The following is a 16,783-nucleotide window of genomic DNA, read 5'->3' as shown; positions in this document are numbered from 1 at the left end:
GTTCTTAGTTAGCCAACTGGTAAAGATGTAACTATTTTTTTAGGTTAATAAAGCTAGCCATGATGGTCTTTTCCCCCAAAAAAACATGACAAGCATATTAAAATGCGATCAGTATTGCATGTGTATTGGCTTATTGGCAATAGATGATAGAATTGATTCTTAAATGGAAAGAATGTGCAGCTGAGTAGCGACTAATACTGATTATGGACCTCTCACCTATGACTTTTCCAACTTAAAGACAATTTACAAGTTAAAAAAGATAAAATAATGAAATCCTCCAGTACTTTTTTTGAAAGGAACCCACTGCACCATGGACCACTGGTGATTCCTGATAACTCATCACGCCATATCACAGATGCCTGGGGTATCGTTGTGTTGTCTCAGTGGAGATCAGGGGTAATCAAACTGCACACAATTGCACATGGGAACAAGTCCAGTCTAATGCTTTCTTATGTTTGTATTTCTCGTAATATGCTTTGTTGCAACTTAACTTTAGGTTCTTATTGTCGTTTTTGTTTTCATCTTATCCTTTTGTTTCTTTTATGTAGATTAGCCTGCCACGGGGTTTGGAAGTGTTGAAAATTTTCAAAGCCTATCGACATGGAACATCAATTCTGGATGATTTTGACTTTTATGAAGAAAAGGAAAACACTCGCTGTGCATGGAATGGAATAAATGTAGACTCGTTACACGAAGCTAGACTTTCTTGCTTTGAAATAGTCGACTTGAAATCAATGGTATGCACATCCTTTTCTTTACAGTAGTGTGGTAATCTACTACTCAGTAATACTTGTATGAATGGAGACACTGAAATTGTATATTTTTGTTGTCCTATTATTTTCAAATAACCAAGGGCATTATGTCAACGTTCTAACTGTAGCTGTTCTTCATATATATGTAACAACCGGCAAATATCTAAAAAAACAATATAGAACCCATGAAGGTGCGCATATATTCCCTAAGAGAGCGGTGTTATTTAATTGCTGTCAGTCTATTAAAGGAAAGAAAACTAATACGCAGAAAGGCCAGGCTTATGTTGTCTGCACCATGTCAATACAATGTGTGTATTATTGATGATTCATCAATTCTACTAACATACATGGTATAGTATAAAAGATGAAACACAATGCCTTTTGAGCCCCCCACCCCTTGTCTTGGAAACTGTCTAGTTGCGCCACCGTTTATAGTGAGCCTGACCCCACAGATGCCTTGCATTGTCATGCCATATTTGCTGACCTCCAAATGGAAGGAAACATCGAGGTGAGCATTGAGAGCCTGAACCTCCATGGGCCTGGGGACTAATCCGGATGGTTCTTCATCATATCGTGAAATTTGACGAGCCACTGACGCGGTCAACCCAAATGTTTGATCTGACAAGTGCGAGCTACTACACAAGTTAACCTGAAATATGCTGCTATAGACTTTGTATATAGTTGCCAGTAAACACATACCACATATACTAGCTTTTGTGGGGTAAAATAGTTTGCAACATGGTACAACAATCTTATGATGACAGTTATGTGTGTCCGTTTGGTTACAAGTGGTTGTATGTGGCTGATGGAAAATATTGGTTGACAAGAAGGATGATATCTAAGGCTGCATGTAGCATGCCTGTTGGGGTTATCTTTTTCCATGAGATTATTTTCCTTGCCATGTTTACTAGGTAGAAAATATGCTTAGTATCCGGCAAATTAAATTGATAATTTGCAAATACAAACAACTTATGATGAATCCCAGGATAAAAGGATCAAAGATATTCTCGACTATAATTTGGTATATAGGAAAAGTTCTGTGTGTGTTCATAGATCATCAGTTTGACCAATCATTATCTTGTATAAAAGGTATAAAAGATTTCATATTTGAAAGAAAGGCTTTGGTGGCGTACTATTTATGCTATATAATTCAGATCTTGTTGATCAAACTAATGCTATAAAAAATGTGTGGGTCTTCTATTCCAGGAGGGAGGGAGTACACCATTCCAAAATATTTGAAACTGATTTGGTATTGTAGATGCTTGCATGTTTTTCTATAAACTTGGTTAAATTTTGAGGAGGACAAATCTAAAACTTTAAATAGTTTATAAAGGTGGGAGAATATAATAAGACATGCATCGACGGATGCAGAGGACATGTTTCTAATAGAACATGTAGAGCATAATGCTGCAAGGGTTCATCTTCTGTTTCCTTATGCACATGTTTCTAATAGAACATGCAGAGCAGAATGCTGCAAGTTTCGTTTCTATTGTATTTTTTCTTCATTTGGTGTTTGTTTCAAAGGCACGGGAAAACATGATATCATTACATCATTCCATTACATCGTATGCAAGGTGGATATCATTACATCGTGCCATTACACAACAGATGGGGATACATACAAATGGCATACAATGCCACATGAATACAACAAACATCATATAGAGGAGAGGCAAACGACTACGGAGGAAAACAAACGGAAAACATAATTTACATCCACCCTTCTGCCGAACAGGAACCTATCCCCTGATAGAAGAAGAAGCAGAAGAAGAACCCCAAAACAAGTAAACATCACTCTCATGTCATGATCATGGCATTACCTATACCTGCAACTGTTGTTGTAGTAATCTATGAGATACGGGGACTCAGCAATCCCATTACCATGGTTATCAATACTAGCAAAGCTTAATGGGAATGAAATGGATAAGTGGCGAGGTTGCAGTAAGCGACTAAGGATTGTATGGTGGCTAACTTACGAGTACAAGAATAAGATCAAAAACTATGCATACGGTCGCAAACTAGTAATGATCAATAAGTGATCCTGAACTGCTTACGTTCAAACATATCCCCACCATGTTCTCTTCCCGAACTTGCTCGAAAAGGGACAGTCACGGTTACACACACGGTTGGTGTATTTTATTTCGGATCTGATGTCAAGTTCTTTACAACTGGATATTAAAAACTCCCATCTGCCATATAACCGCGGGCACAACTTCCGAAAGTTTAAACCCTACAGGGGTGTCCCAACTTAGCCCACGACAAGCTCACGATCCGCGAAGACAATCCTCCATCGCGGGACAACCCGTTCAAACTCAGGATCCCGATGCACAAGACATTTCAACACTGGTAAAACAAAAACAACAAGACCTTCCAACGTGCCGACACCCTGATAGTAGCCGCGCGTATCTCGTCTCAGGCCACGATCGGATGGGACAAGCTACGAGTAAAACCAATCTCCGAGTTTCCCCGTGGTGGCCCCACAGGCTGCCAAGTTTGGACCAACACTCATGAGGATCACTGGCCCGAGTTGTTAATTAAGAGTCCTCAGGTGCTAGCCAGTCCCTATGCAAGTTTTGTTGTTATTAGGCAAATGGTAAAACCAATGTTGGGCCTTGCTGGAAGAGTTTTATTCAAAGCGAACTGTCAATGGGGGCCCATAAACCCCGACTGTGTTTAGAACGCAAAATCAAGGAACATAACACCGGTATGACGAAAACTAGGGTGGAAAGAGTGGAACAAAACACCAGACAAAAGTCAAAGCCTTCCACCCTTTACCAAGTATATATGTGCATTAATTAAATAAGAGATATTGTGGTATTCCATGATATCCATGTTCTAACATGGAACAACCTGCAACTGCACCTGCAACTAGCAACTCTATAAGAGGGGATGAGCCAAGCGGTAACATAGCCAAGCAACGGTTTGCTGGGATGGTGGAAAACAGTTAGAGGCTTTTCATGGCTATTTGGGAGGCTTCATGAACAAGTGGTGGGTAGCGCGACATAGCGATAACATCGGGACATCTAGCATAGCAAAGATAGTAGTGTGAGAAAAGGTGACGGTCATCTTGCCTGAAATCCCGCTAGGAAGAAGAAAGAGTCCATGAAGAAGACGAACGGACGTAGGTGATCCAAGCGTAGTCGAACGGATCCTCACAATCGCAACGAAACAGGAACTATCGAGAAGAAGCACAACCGGAAAGAAGCAAACAACATGGTAAACAAACAACGCATGAACAAGGCATGATGCCCAACCAAGTATGATGCATGACAAGGCTACATGATGCTACTCATGGCAAGAGATGATACATACAAGAACATCACATCAAAGCAAGGCCGGAAACAACATATAACAATTCCAGTAAGTCCTCATATGGAAATTTCGAAATTGGTCCTGATATGAACAAAACATTATGTTAAAGTTGTTAAACAGCTAGTTAAAGTGCACCATGATGATGTACAGATTTTTCTAGTTAAGTTACATATAAAGTTCATTTAATTCGGAGCTACGGTCTACAAGATATGAGCCAAACAAGTTAAACATGGCATTGATGCAAAATGCATAGAAACACAATCACAAACACTCCAGAACATGGATCCAACAAGATATTGTGAAATGATATGCAATTCTAAGCAAGTTTCATATAGAGCATGAATCAAACGGAGCAACGGAACAACACATACACACGAAACAAGTTTAAATAACAATCTGCCTAAACAACAACTAGACACTTTGCAATCATCAAAACAACATACTACAGGAACCATATGAGCACAAACTTGATATGCACTTGAATTACAGATTACATACTTCAAATATCATTAAGGTTCAGGTTCATAGGCATCAATATTAAACCAATATGATCAATGCAAAAAGCAACTTTATAACACAGATTAGAACTTAGTGAAAACTGGGCATACATATGAGCAGAGTTAATATGATGGCATGTTGAAGGCATGAAACAAGTATGCTACATTGCATGAACATGACAACCAAAAGCATGGCATGCTAGTACATATCGTGGAGCTCAAGTAACACATCATATATGGCATGTGCATAGGAACAACAGGTTCATGGGAATCATCAAGACAAGATGCAGCTATGATATAGCAGATTCTCAGACGGTGAAAATCTGAGAATGCAAACAACAAAATTATGATGCTGATTTTGGAGGCACATAACAAGAAGCATGACAATTTTAGTATTTATGCAAAAGACATGAGCATGTAGTAGACATGGTATACTCCAACTTACTCCATGGGCACAACAACATATGACGCATAGATTAATTACAACGAGCATTGCATAATGAAACATGCTGTTAACAGGTTGACAGATTTAGCATGATGGCAACTTGAGAGCAAGAAAGAGACAAGCTACAACAAGTTTTTATATGGCAACAAAGGGCGTGGATCGATAGAGCATAACATGGTCATCAAAACACAATTACTGAACATCTCCAGATTATGCATAGATTTGATGGTAGAATCAAATAAACATGGCAGAATTTGCCAAGTCTCTAAAAACAGCAAACAACGAGTAGCCCACTTTGCAGGCTTGTGCTAGTCACCACAGGGTATATCATGACATGTGAGTTATACCAATGCAAAGATGACATGATTATGCTCCTAAAACAAGTAGACATGATGCTTAAAAGAAAATCACACAAAAAGATAAGAAAATGGCAAAATGACAAGTTATATCAGTTTTCAGCATATTATAAAACTTAATTAGCACTTTTGCCACAGAGATTACAACATCAAGATGCATCCTAATATGCATGCAAAGCACACCAGCATGAAGAGCACGATGCATATGCAGCTCATCACCAACAGTCAAATATGCACAAAGTTATGGCCCTCAAAAAATGCATAAATGATGTTGAAAAACTGGGACTTGGTGGAAATTATACCCCGCGGGGAAAACTGAAGTCGAACGGTATGGCAAGATCCAGGAGATATGTTTTGTTTGGGGATGACACGGATCCGGGGCGAAGCTGTCCAGATCGGGGGCAGCTTGATCCCTCGTACAGAGTAGCAGCAGCAGAAGTCAATACCGACGGCGATGATGCTTGGGACTCCGGCAGGCGTTGGGGAGGCCGGAAATGGACAGATCCTGCGGATCCCGGGTTTGGAACGCAGTGGCGGGTAAGTGAGCTCCGGCGACAAGATTTCCATGGCGGCGGCGGCGGCTTCTGCTAAAGAGAGAGAGATCATGAGGGAGAGAGAAGATCGAAGGGAGAGGGAGAATAAGAAGGCCGGGGGCGCGGGCTTCCCTGGGGCGACGGCGGCTGTTCCAGCAAGGCCTGGCCTGGAGGCGCGAGGGGCCGGAGGGTCGGCGAGGCGGCGGGCAGGGCGGCTCGGGGAGGAGCGGGGGCGCTCGGGCCCTGGATGGGCTCAGGCGGGCCCCACGCGGGCTTGCCGGGCCATCGGCGGCGGGAACGCGCAGGGAGGACGCGCGGGACAGGTGGCGCGACGCGGGTGGCTGCGGGCGCCGGCGCTAGCAGCGGATGCCCGCTAGGACGGCGCCGAGTGGCGGCAAGGTGGTAGCTGGGCGCGGGAGGTGGTGGCGGCTGGAGTTTATGGGAGGGCTAGGGGCTAGGTTTAGTCCATTTTCGGAAGGAGATGTCTATATATAGACATGGGACAGGGTTTACGGGGTTTTGGGAGCGATTCAGAACCTCCGATCGCGATCCGACGGACCTGATCAAGAGAGGGGGGTTAGGCAGGCCTAGTGGGCTATGTAGAAGGGATTGGCTGCGGAAGAGAATAGAGAAAGAGGCCTGGCGACGGTTTCCGAAGACCGAAAACACCCGACGTTCGACCGGCGAAAATGCCACTATATGTTTATCCGTTGGGGCATCAGACGAACTCCGAATGCGATGAAACTTGGCAGGCGGCCTACCTACAAGATAACAAGACCGCACGCCAACTTTTAAACCATTCCGAGAACATTATTATGACACTTATAAAAAAATATTTCGGAGGTGCCACGGGCATGTGCGGGTGTGGTCGGACATAGAATGGACAACGAAGAGAACTGGGATACCCCGACGGATGCAAGTTTTGAAAAACATGCAAATGAAATGCGCATGATGACATGGCAAAGTGCAACACGCAAGCGAATGACATGGCAACGATGGCGAATAAACGGAAGACATATGGAGCATCGGTCTCGGGGCATTACAGGTGTCTCCCTCGAACATGAGCTTCAGCGTATCCCACACCTCCTTTGTTGTTACTTTGGCGATTAGGTGCTAGAGGACATCCACTGGCATCACCGAGTAAATCGCCGACGCCGCCTGCCGGTCCTTGTGGTGCTCGAGTCCCTTCTTCTTGAACGCATCGCCTTCTGGATCGACCACGTCCCATAACTCGTTGGCGCGGAGACCACACTCCATGAGGGCCTTCCAGACCCCGAAGTTCTCACGATCAACCCGTGGGTACGACGAACCGGGCACGACAAATACTTTAGCCGCGCTAGACGCTTCCACAACCTCCTTGCCCGCCATGACCTTCCGTTACAAGAAGATCATCCTTGCTCTGATACCAATTGTTGATCCAGTCCCGACCTCGACGATACTGCCGTGTACTTTCCGACAATATAACTCGATTACTTTCTGAGCCACCGGTCGACGAAGAACGCAATGCTCATGTATACAATAAGTAGACTAGCAGAGAGGATAATCGATCTTCACTGGAGCTAGCTTCAAGGTAATAGAACATACGTATCAAGTCGCCGACTTGATCGATTTGGATCGCTGGAAACTTACGTACACGAGGATGTGGGGTTATCGCCACGGGAGCATGTCTCTCCCGTTAATACTTTTATTGCTTTTTCTCTTTTCTTGGTACAAAGTACAAGGGCTATACACATGTATATATAGTACTTGGACTAATAGCCTAACCTACTCAGTTAATACTACTTCTAATCCTACTCGATGATTGTATCCGTGTCCTAGCCGAACAAAGCACCATATACGTCGTGGTTAATTCCAACAGCCTGTTAAGCTCGATTAGCCCTTCCGTTCACCAAAAAAATGCATGTGTGCCTATTTTTTGTCTGTAATTTTCGATATAGATGTCCATTATCTGTTTATTCTCTCTTGTAAAGCTAATATGTGTCTGCTCAGTTTCCTTTTCCCTATTTGTATGACAAACCAGCCTATCTTTCACATTTGTGAGTTTCTCTACTTTTTTCTATCAATCTAACTTATTTTCATGTTATTTTTATAGTGGAAAGGTGCAATTTGGTCAAGGAATACTCCTGAAAATTTTCAATTTTCTTAAAGAACTTTTACTCTATCCTGACCAGAAAGTCACAGGCGAAGGCCCGAGATTTGTTTGCACGCTCTTCATCCTGTTTGGCGAAGCACAGAGGTTTGCCAAGGCCAAGCAGTGGGTCCTTGATGCTGTTGACAGTGACATTGCACTGACCCCTAATGTTTCATTAATTAAACTATTCAGATATTGGAAGGGGTTGTCAAAAATAGGAATGAATTTATATGTTGCTATGTGGGAGGAAAGGAAATTGTTATTCAAGTACAAAAAATGATATGAGCATCAAGCTGGCTACGTTAATCCATATGAAATCATAATCTATTTATACTAAACTTTTATGCTTATTTTATGTTAATATTACCATACTAATTTCAATTAGTACATTTATTTTACTAATTACCCATCATACTTAGCATATTAAAATGTTTGTAAATAGTACTATATTATTTTTTGTTATGCTGTTGGAATGTATTTCATTCAAACATTTCTTCTGCGATATTTATTTTTTATGATGTTACATTTTTGTTTGGAAAATTTATTTTGAATTAATTTTTGGTTATTACATAAAGTATGTATTGTATACACATATATTTGCAGAATTATGCATATGTTGATACATATGTATTATTGAATATTGTGGTAGAGATTATATACAATAGCCAATATCTTAATAGTAGTTTCTAGTCTTCAACCAACTAACAATCATATATGCTCCATTCGTCCCAATGATCAGGTACACACTACTGCAGAAACTTTTAACAGCTGCTTGGACAAAACCTCTACAAATTGCAAATAGGACTTACAACTTCTTATCTCTTCTCTTCTTAATCTAAGAAGCAATTACTAAACACATGGGTTGTCCCTCTAGATATTACCTACATGATACTAGAACATAAATCTGCGCTTTGTTGCGCACATCCATATTAAGGAAATAACTACGTAGATGTCTAAAAATGCATGGAACAATAGAAATATTTGAGTTGTAGTACAATTAAAAGATAATATGCATTGATATATATATAGACCATTGAGCGTATTTTTTGGGTAACATCTAGTGAGTTGGTAATTCAATAGCATACACAATTTTAATTTTGCGCGGGCTAGTGATTATTCACAATAATAACACACACAATTAAACAAGGAAAATAGTAAAACGTATTATTAGCAATGATTGCACTTAAGCTCGCTGTCTAGCCACATATAGTTTCATATCACTAGTTATAATTCTCAAGTTAAACCTTCATAATTAACTAGGTGCGAAGCAAGCAAAAAATTATACTATCAAGAGAATTAATTTTCATTGGCGCTTTTTCAAACAGAAATTCAACAAAGGGGTTTTGGTTAGAAGAAAATATAATATTATTCAAGTGTCTTATTAACACCCACTAGTCCCTCTGAATCATGACTCTCAAGTATTTCCCTTAGTGATTGTTCTGTCATAACTTGAATCTTCGGTGACAGGGTTATGTCAAAAGGTGATAGATGCAATGGGTTTTTGCTTGTGGCTGAAATTTGTACACTATGGACAAGCAAAATTGTCTCTTTCAAGGGCAGCAATCAGTGTTCTTGTTTTTACCACATGCACATCGCTCAAGAGAAAGCCGGACAATCTCAACATAAACTCAAGAGCACTGATAGATTCACATTTACACATGTAAAGCTATATATAGTGACAAGACATGGAACCAGGGAGAAGCTGAAGCGTCATGATTTCTTTTATTGTGGACAAGATTTGACATAACCTGGATCACCTCAAATATCCATCCTCAAAAACAACTTTATCAGTAGGTATCATCAAGGCAATCAAATTCATGACCAAGGTTTGATCTTCAGCCACCATCCGACTCCGTGGTTCTATAGTTTTTCCGCGCGTTCACGACATGGACCATTGGCAAGGACATCTCCGACCGCTTTTCAGTTGACCCTTGGCTCGAAGGCAGTTCCATCACTGACCTCGCACCCACTATGGTGGCACTTGTGCCAAGTAGGAGGAGGTGCTCCCGCACGGTTGCCCATGCTCTTCATGATCTCTTAGTGCTGCCCTACGGTTCTCTCGCACCGATGGATCCTTGAGCTTCTTTGACTGGATGTCCACGATATTGGACACTACTCCCGACGCCTCTACGTTGCAGCCCTTCAACCATTGCCACCCTAACTGCCTAGTCACTTGGGCAGCACCACAATGCCGTAATCTACGCAAGATCATATGCCCTCTTCCTCGACAGTTGTAGGTGCGGCCGGAGCTAAAGGACAGGATTTGTTAGTCCCTAGCTATAACTTGAATTACCGCTGTTGGGGCTGGGCATCTCTTTTGTCTTTCGCTCGACAAGAGTTCCGGCCACGTCAGTTTGTGTACGTGGCTAGGGCCTAGGGCACTATCATGTAATTTCTTCACTCTATCAATGCAATGATAGGCTCTCAAGTGTATTCATAAAAAAAAATCAAATGAGATGTTTACACAAATTTAAATGATTAAGTCCCCACTTTTTCTAACTCCTTGTATTAGAGATGGCTAACCGAATTATTGACGTTGTCGACCGTATCCTGCTCTTATCCAGAGCGGAACAGAGCAGCCATGTCAGAGCCGAGAGCCATGTGGAGGAGGCCAACGAGCGACGACCACGGCGCCTTCATGGAGAAATTCCTCTTGCTGCCTCCTTCCTCCGACCACCGGCAGCAGCCCCCCCTGCACGACCTCACCTTCGCCATCAAGGACATGTACGACCTCGCTCCCTCCCTCCCCCACTTCCATTCCTTCCGGCTGACTGACGGATCCATCGATTGGCCGCAGCTTCGACGTCGCCGGCTGCGTCACCGGGTTCGGCAGCCCGGACTGGGCCCGGACGCACGCGCCGGCCGCCGCAACCTGTTGGAACAGAGGATTGCCTGACAAAACACGAGGAGATGAATTTTGCCGGGCGACAAACCCCCGCGGCGACGGACGCCCGCCCTGACGACGAACGCCGGATCTCTTTTTTCTCTCTGTATTTCACCAACTCGGCTCACCCAGGACAAAGTGATTACATGGCGTTTTATACCCACGGCGCCTAGCAATTGCTTCCTGCGGCACTCACGGCCACCACGCACGCACGCACGCACTCAACGGCCAGCCACACCGGCCACGAACCATGCACACACGCACGACCCGGCCACTACTACATCGTGGTGCTTATCCTCTAATACCGAGCCCAGCTAGGTAACAAACTTGGACTTACCAAGCCAACTAGTTTCAAAGAGGTTTGGAAAGTTAAGGTACCTTTGAAGATTAAAGTGTTTATGGGTTTGTGCATAAACAAGTTATTCTTACAAAGGACAATCTAGTTAAGCGCAACTGGACAGGTTCTACTATGTGTAGTTTCTGTGATCGGGATGAGACTATCAAGCATTTATTTTTTGACTGTCCGTTGGCACGAGGGTTGTGGCCCTCCGTGCAAATTGCCTTCAATATTACTCCTCCGAGTTCGGTCAACACGTTATTTGGGGCGTGGCTTGTTGGGATAGTGTCCGAAACAGCCAGACATATTCGTGTAGGAGTATGCGCGCTGTTATGGGCAATTTGGAATTGCAGAAATGACTTGATTTTTAACAGAACAACAAATACTCATTTTTTGCTGGTGTTATTCTGAGCTACAGCACTGATCCGTACGTGGTCCTTACTCACTCCGACGGAGGCCAGGGAGCGTTTGGTTACTGGATCTGTTCGGTGGGAGACGGTAGCGCGGGATATCTTCAACCGGTTTGGATGACGATCATGTAATAGGATAGGCATTTAGTTAACCTATCTGTTTTTATGCCAGCCGGTTGTGACTTTTGGGGCTTCTGTTTTGCAGTTGACGCTCTAGGTGAGCTAGCGGCTGCTTTTGTTTGAATACTTTAAGACCTTGTTTAGACTTTTTTACTTTTTAATAAAAGAGGCCGTATGCATTTATCTGATGCAGAGGCCGGGGAGTCCCCCTTTTCGAAAAAAAAAACCAAGCCAACTAACGGACTGAATATGGCCCGGCTAACTGACCGTGATCCACGCTCCTGTATTCATGCAGCTAACAATTTATGCATGTCAAGACTACTACTAACACAACCGCCCCTGCCGTGCTGGCCGCACTCGCCGCTGGCGCGATGGTCGTGGGCAAGACCGTGATGGACGAGATGGCCTACAACATCAACGGCGAGAACGCGCACTATGGCACCCCCGCCAACCCCTGTGCCCCCGGCCGCGTCCCCGGCGGCTTCTCTAGTGGCTCCGCCGTCGCCGTCGCCGCCAGCCTCGCCGACTTCGCCCTGGGCACCAACACCGGCGGCAGCGTCAGGGTGCCCGCCGCATTCTGCGGCATCTTCCGCCTCCGCCCCTCCCATGGCGCAGATGTTCGACACTGTTGGTAATTTCACTCTAGCCGTGCTACTGTCAGTGTTCAGCAGACAAAATTATCCACCTGTTCATTCAGTTGTATAAGCGTCTGAACATCCGAGTGTGATTATGCTTCCAGGGTGGTTCGCTAGAGATCTGCCTACGCTGTCTCGTGTCAGCGACGTGCTGCTGCGGACGGTGTCTACTGACACCGCCGATGCCGAGCTGCGACGACCGAGCCGTGTCATCATTCCTGCAGATTGTTTCAAGATCTTGGGCACTGTGGAAGACCGAACCTACGAAATCCTCAACGCTTCAGCGGCCAAGGTATTCGGAAGTAAGTATCTACCATGAACTCTAACTCATTATTGCAGAGTGGAGCAGAGAAGAGTATAGGTTTTTTGAAGCTCCATCCCTTGATGCGGAGTAGAGCAGAGCAGGACAGCTTATTCTGTTACTCATATAAGTTTCTGAACCTGGTGAGCTGTTCTTGGTGACTGACTGCCAGGTGATGCAGCGGTGGACAATGGTAACCTTGGCGATTTCGTCTCCATCAATGTTCCGAGCATCGGCAAGTTTATGACTGACTTGTCTGCAGTCGAAGCATCATCATCGTGTGTGCCCTCTCTGTCTGCCATCTCACGTGTCATGCGAGTCCTTCAAAGGTTTGCTCGTTTTCAGCCAGGTAACCTAGTACATATCTACTAACTCACACTAAGCGCAACCACGTATCCACATATATATTAAAATTGTGTGTCCCATAATTGAAGCCATGCCGTTTTCATAATTCCAAAGTCAGATGAACTCAATCGTCTTTGTAATGGAAATGCCAGCAGTTTACTCCAAATTGTTTTATTCGCATGGATGAGATTGAATTTTTGAAGATGCACCACATGTTTTCAGGTCTGAATTCAAAGCAAACCATGCGGAATGGGTGAACACGGTGATACCAACCTCAGCCCTGGCAACCGAGAGAGAGTGCACGAGGCAATTGCATCAGAGGATGAATCTGCCATGGATGACCTTCATGCCGTCAGGATCGAATTCAAGTCTGCACTTGCCGCTCTCCTCAAGGTAAATTCCTTCACCATTAATAGTTCAAACATAATTAGCAATCATAATCCCAGTGCTGCACACAATTTCGGAGCATGCAGTCTGTCAGGCAGTAGTAGGTGTTGATTTTTCTCTTTTTTGCTCTACTTGAATGAATCTGCTTTCTGTAGGACGACGGAATCCTTGCAATCCTTACGGTCCCCGGCGCGCCACCGAAGCTACGGATGGACGCGGCGCTGCTGGAGGATTTCCGGGCGAGGGCCTTCTCCCTGCTGTCCATCGCCGGCCTGTTAGGGTTCTGCCAGGTCAGCGTCCCGCTGGGCACTCGCCACGGCATTCCAGTATCGGTCTAGCTGCTCGCGCGGCATGGTGATGACCGGTTCCTCATTGATGTGGCCCAGGAGCTCCACGAGGTGCTCCGAGATGAGGCCGCCGCAGCATGGGCTTCGTCGTCGGCCTAGCCGAATGATTCATCATATCTTGTTGATTCCCCCATCCATCTATGTACAGGGGGCTGTGTGATTGTGTCTGAACATATCTTACTCAAATCATACATCTTTACAACTCAGAGGCAAAAGGTGATCTAGGTTCCAGTTCAGAATAATTGCAAGCCAGAGCCAGGACACAACTGTATTAACAGAGAATAAATGTAGTTCAAGTGCTTAAATATTACATGATCCAAACAACTGGCGTCCGCTTATGCTAGTAGGCTTACAAGTTACAACACACTGACAGATATCTAGCACATCCATGTTTACAAGTCACATGATAGACAGAGCATGCTATACAAACCTTTTCTCGGCTCTCAAGTTAAAACTTGTAACGCCTTCTCTTTGACGCTCTCCTAGTTTTGGTGACCGGCTTCGAAACACGAAAGAGTACACAACCATGTGCCGAGTCCCAAAACATATTGTATTCCGTCTGCTCGGGGCGAGGAATGAAATAATAGATGGCCTTTGTTTGTATTCCCTCCTCTATTTTGCCCAAGCTACTCCCGTGTCGGAGCTCGGGCGATAGATCATGCGACGTGAAGGTAACTGACATCTCTAGAGGTGGCCAGGATTTTATAGTGTTTATACAGGCTTGATCAGCTGAATTTTGTGCGCAGCACTCAGAAGCTGAAAAGCGACAGTCAAAACCAACTAACATAATTTCTTGTGGAAATCTGCGTGTTAATTCGGATGCGATGCTATTCGAAGCGTGAGGCTTGTTGAGCCAATTTGGTATGTAGCAAAGTGGGTCTAGACAACAACCTATAGTTAATAGACCTACATCTTTCCATATCACTTAATCGTAATATGAAACGTCTTGTGTAGGGACTTGGAACGACTCCTCCCGTGGCAATTTCACCCGAAGACTTGAATTGAGGTCCAAATGACTCCAAACATTTTACGCTAACTCCAACTATGTGTGTGCTTTCGTAGACTCTCAGAATCAAGATAAAATGAAAACTTTTAAGCGGTTCTTTGCTATCTTTTAATCCGAAACTAAGGCTCGCGACTCTACTGTACTCTTACACAGAAGCCGTCCATATCCAAAGAGAACAATTTGGGTTCCTTGAACCTTGCGATAGGAAAGACTCTTGCCTACAAGATGCCCGGTGAGAGATCTGAGAAACCTGTAGTGAGAAAGTGAACATCCCGACTCCACGTCCCTCATAAACTTGTCAGCTTCCTTGTCAAACCACTCAAACCTTCCGATGACAGAGCTACCCAAAACATCTTGGTTTGGGACAATGAAAGATGGTAGCACAACATGCACAATCTTTCTGCGTAAAGAGGGCACCACTTGCCGACGATCCCTCGCCTTGCCGAGCAGATCATCACACTCCTCGAAGATCTCCTTCAACTTCTTCTTTTTGCAAAGCAGCGGCATATGATGGTGATGGCCTGATGGGTATCATCCTAGACCTCACGAGCGCTGAACTAAGATTTATGTGCGCCATCTCTAGCCTCTCCATGAGGATCTCCTGGGACGCCTTATCACCATGGCCGCTGAACACGAAGGAGACCACTCCACTCATAGCCTCCCCCATAAAAGATGATGTTACCATTTTCAGCATTGTTTTTCTTTTAAATTCCCAACTGGATGCTTGCCTGACTTGGATGCATCGACTTGATCAATCCATTTGTAGAAACATAATTTCCTGCTCCAGAAAATATAAACAACTTAAGGTCAGCAAATAGTAGAAACGTTAAGTTCCTGCTCCAGAAAATGCAGCTGCCTAGGAAAACATTTTTCTTGTTAGTTTAGCCGGGAGCTAGCTAGTGGCTGCTTGAGTGGTAAAACAAAAAAAAAACCTGCTATGTATGCACATCTTTGGAGGCAGGCCAGGATCCCTAAGCTAGGCTGCTGCTTTGGTTCTTTCTTACTGATCCAAGGAGCAAGCGTAAGTACGCGTCCTAGGTATACGTATCACAGGAGATTACTGCATAAATTGCCTCAATGAAGATAGAACTAAAAGGAAAGAAGAGAAGGCAGAAGCGAGCAAAAGCTCTTCACCATCCATATCCATTCACATCGACCCTTTAGATGCCCACCTTATGGGTATTCGCCATGTGATATACCATGCACTACTGGTGCGCTACTAGACTGAACGACTGAAACTGGGCTCGCTGGAGGAGGGAGGCTTTCTTTTTTTTGGGGGGGGGGGGGGGGGGGGGGGGGGCAAGTTTTTGTGTTTTATGAAACAGCCAGACCACACTTTTGGTAGGTATCAACGACAAACAAAAATTTGGTAGTTTTTGGAACCCTAACCCGAAAAGTGAAAGTTTTAAGCTATTTGCTTCTATAATGACAGAGCACATTCCAATGATATTTTTTATGTTTATAGCAGGGGCGGAGCCAGAAATTTTGGTCAATGGGTTCACTCCTTCAGTCATTGTGAGAATTTGGTATGAATTAACTGAGTGTAAAGTCTAAGTTCTTATCATTTTACTACTAGAATATAACACTGAAAGACAACACAGTGAACAAAAAAAAACAATATCACATATAGTTGGTGCATTAAAAACTGAAGAGTGCGAGACATACCTGTTAGACAAAGTCACAAAAATCACTTGTTTACATATTGTATATAGTGTAGTACCAAAATAGTTTTATAGATTCTGGTGCAACTTCTAATCTTCCTGAAAACACTGAAAAAATGACAAGTCACTTTGACAATTACAAAATAAATACCATAAAAATTAAAGAGCCATGTAAAGTCACTCACATTTCTGAAAAAAACATATCATCATTATTAATCGTAGCTAGAAAGCATATGTTTCTTCACATGACAAATTAAACGATCACTCGTGAGTTAATCAACAATTTTATTGTGCATTTGTTTCTTAATACCATTCTTAACTGAA

At 43.7% G+C, this 16,783-nt stretch overlaps 1 pseudogene; it reads left to right on the top strand.

The window, feature by feature from the left end:
* Positions 1–10,607: 10,607 nt before the first annotated feature.
* LOC123039750 (amidase 1-like) lies at positions 10,608–13,891 on the top strand (annotated as a pseudogene).
* The last annotated feature ends 2,892 nt before the right edge of the window (positions 13,892–16,783 follow it).

Source organism: Triticum aestivum, chromosome 2B (assembly GCF_018294505.1).
Source record: "Triticum aestivum cultivar Chinese Spring chromosome 2B, IWGSC CS RefSeq v2.1, whole genome shotgun sequence".
Classification (NCBI taxonomy): Eukaryota; Viridiplantae; Streptophyta; class Magnoliopsida; order Poales; family Poaceae; genus Triticum; species Triticum aestivum.
Note: the sequence above shows the minus strand (reverse complement) of the source record. Positions and strands in the feature narration are given on the sequence as shown.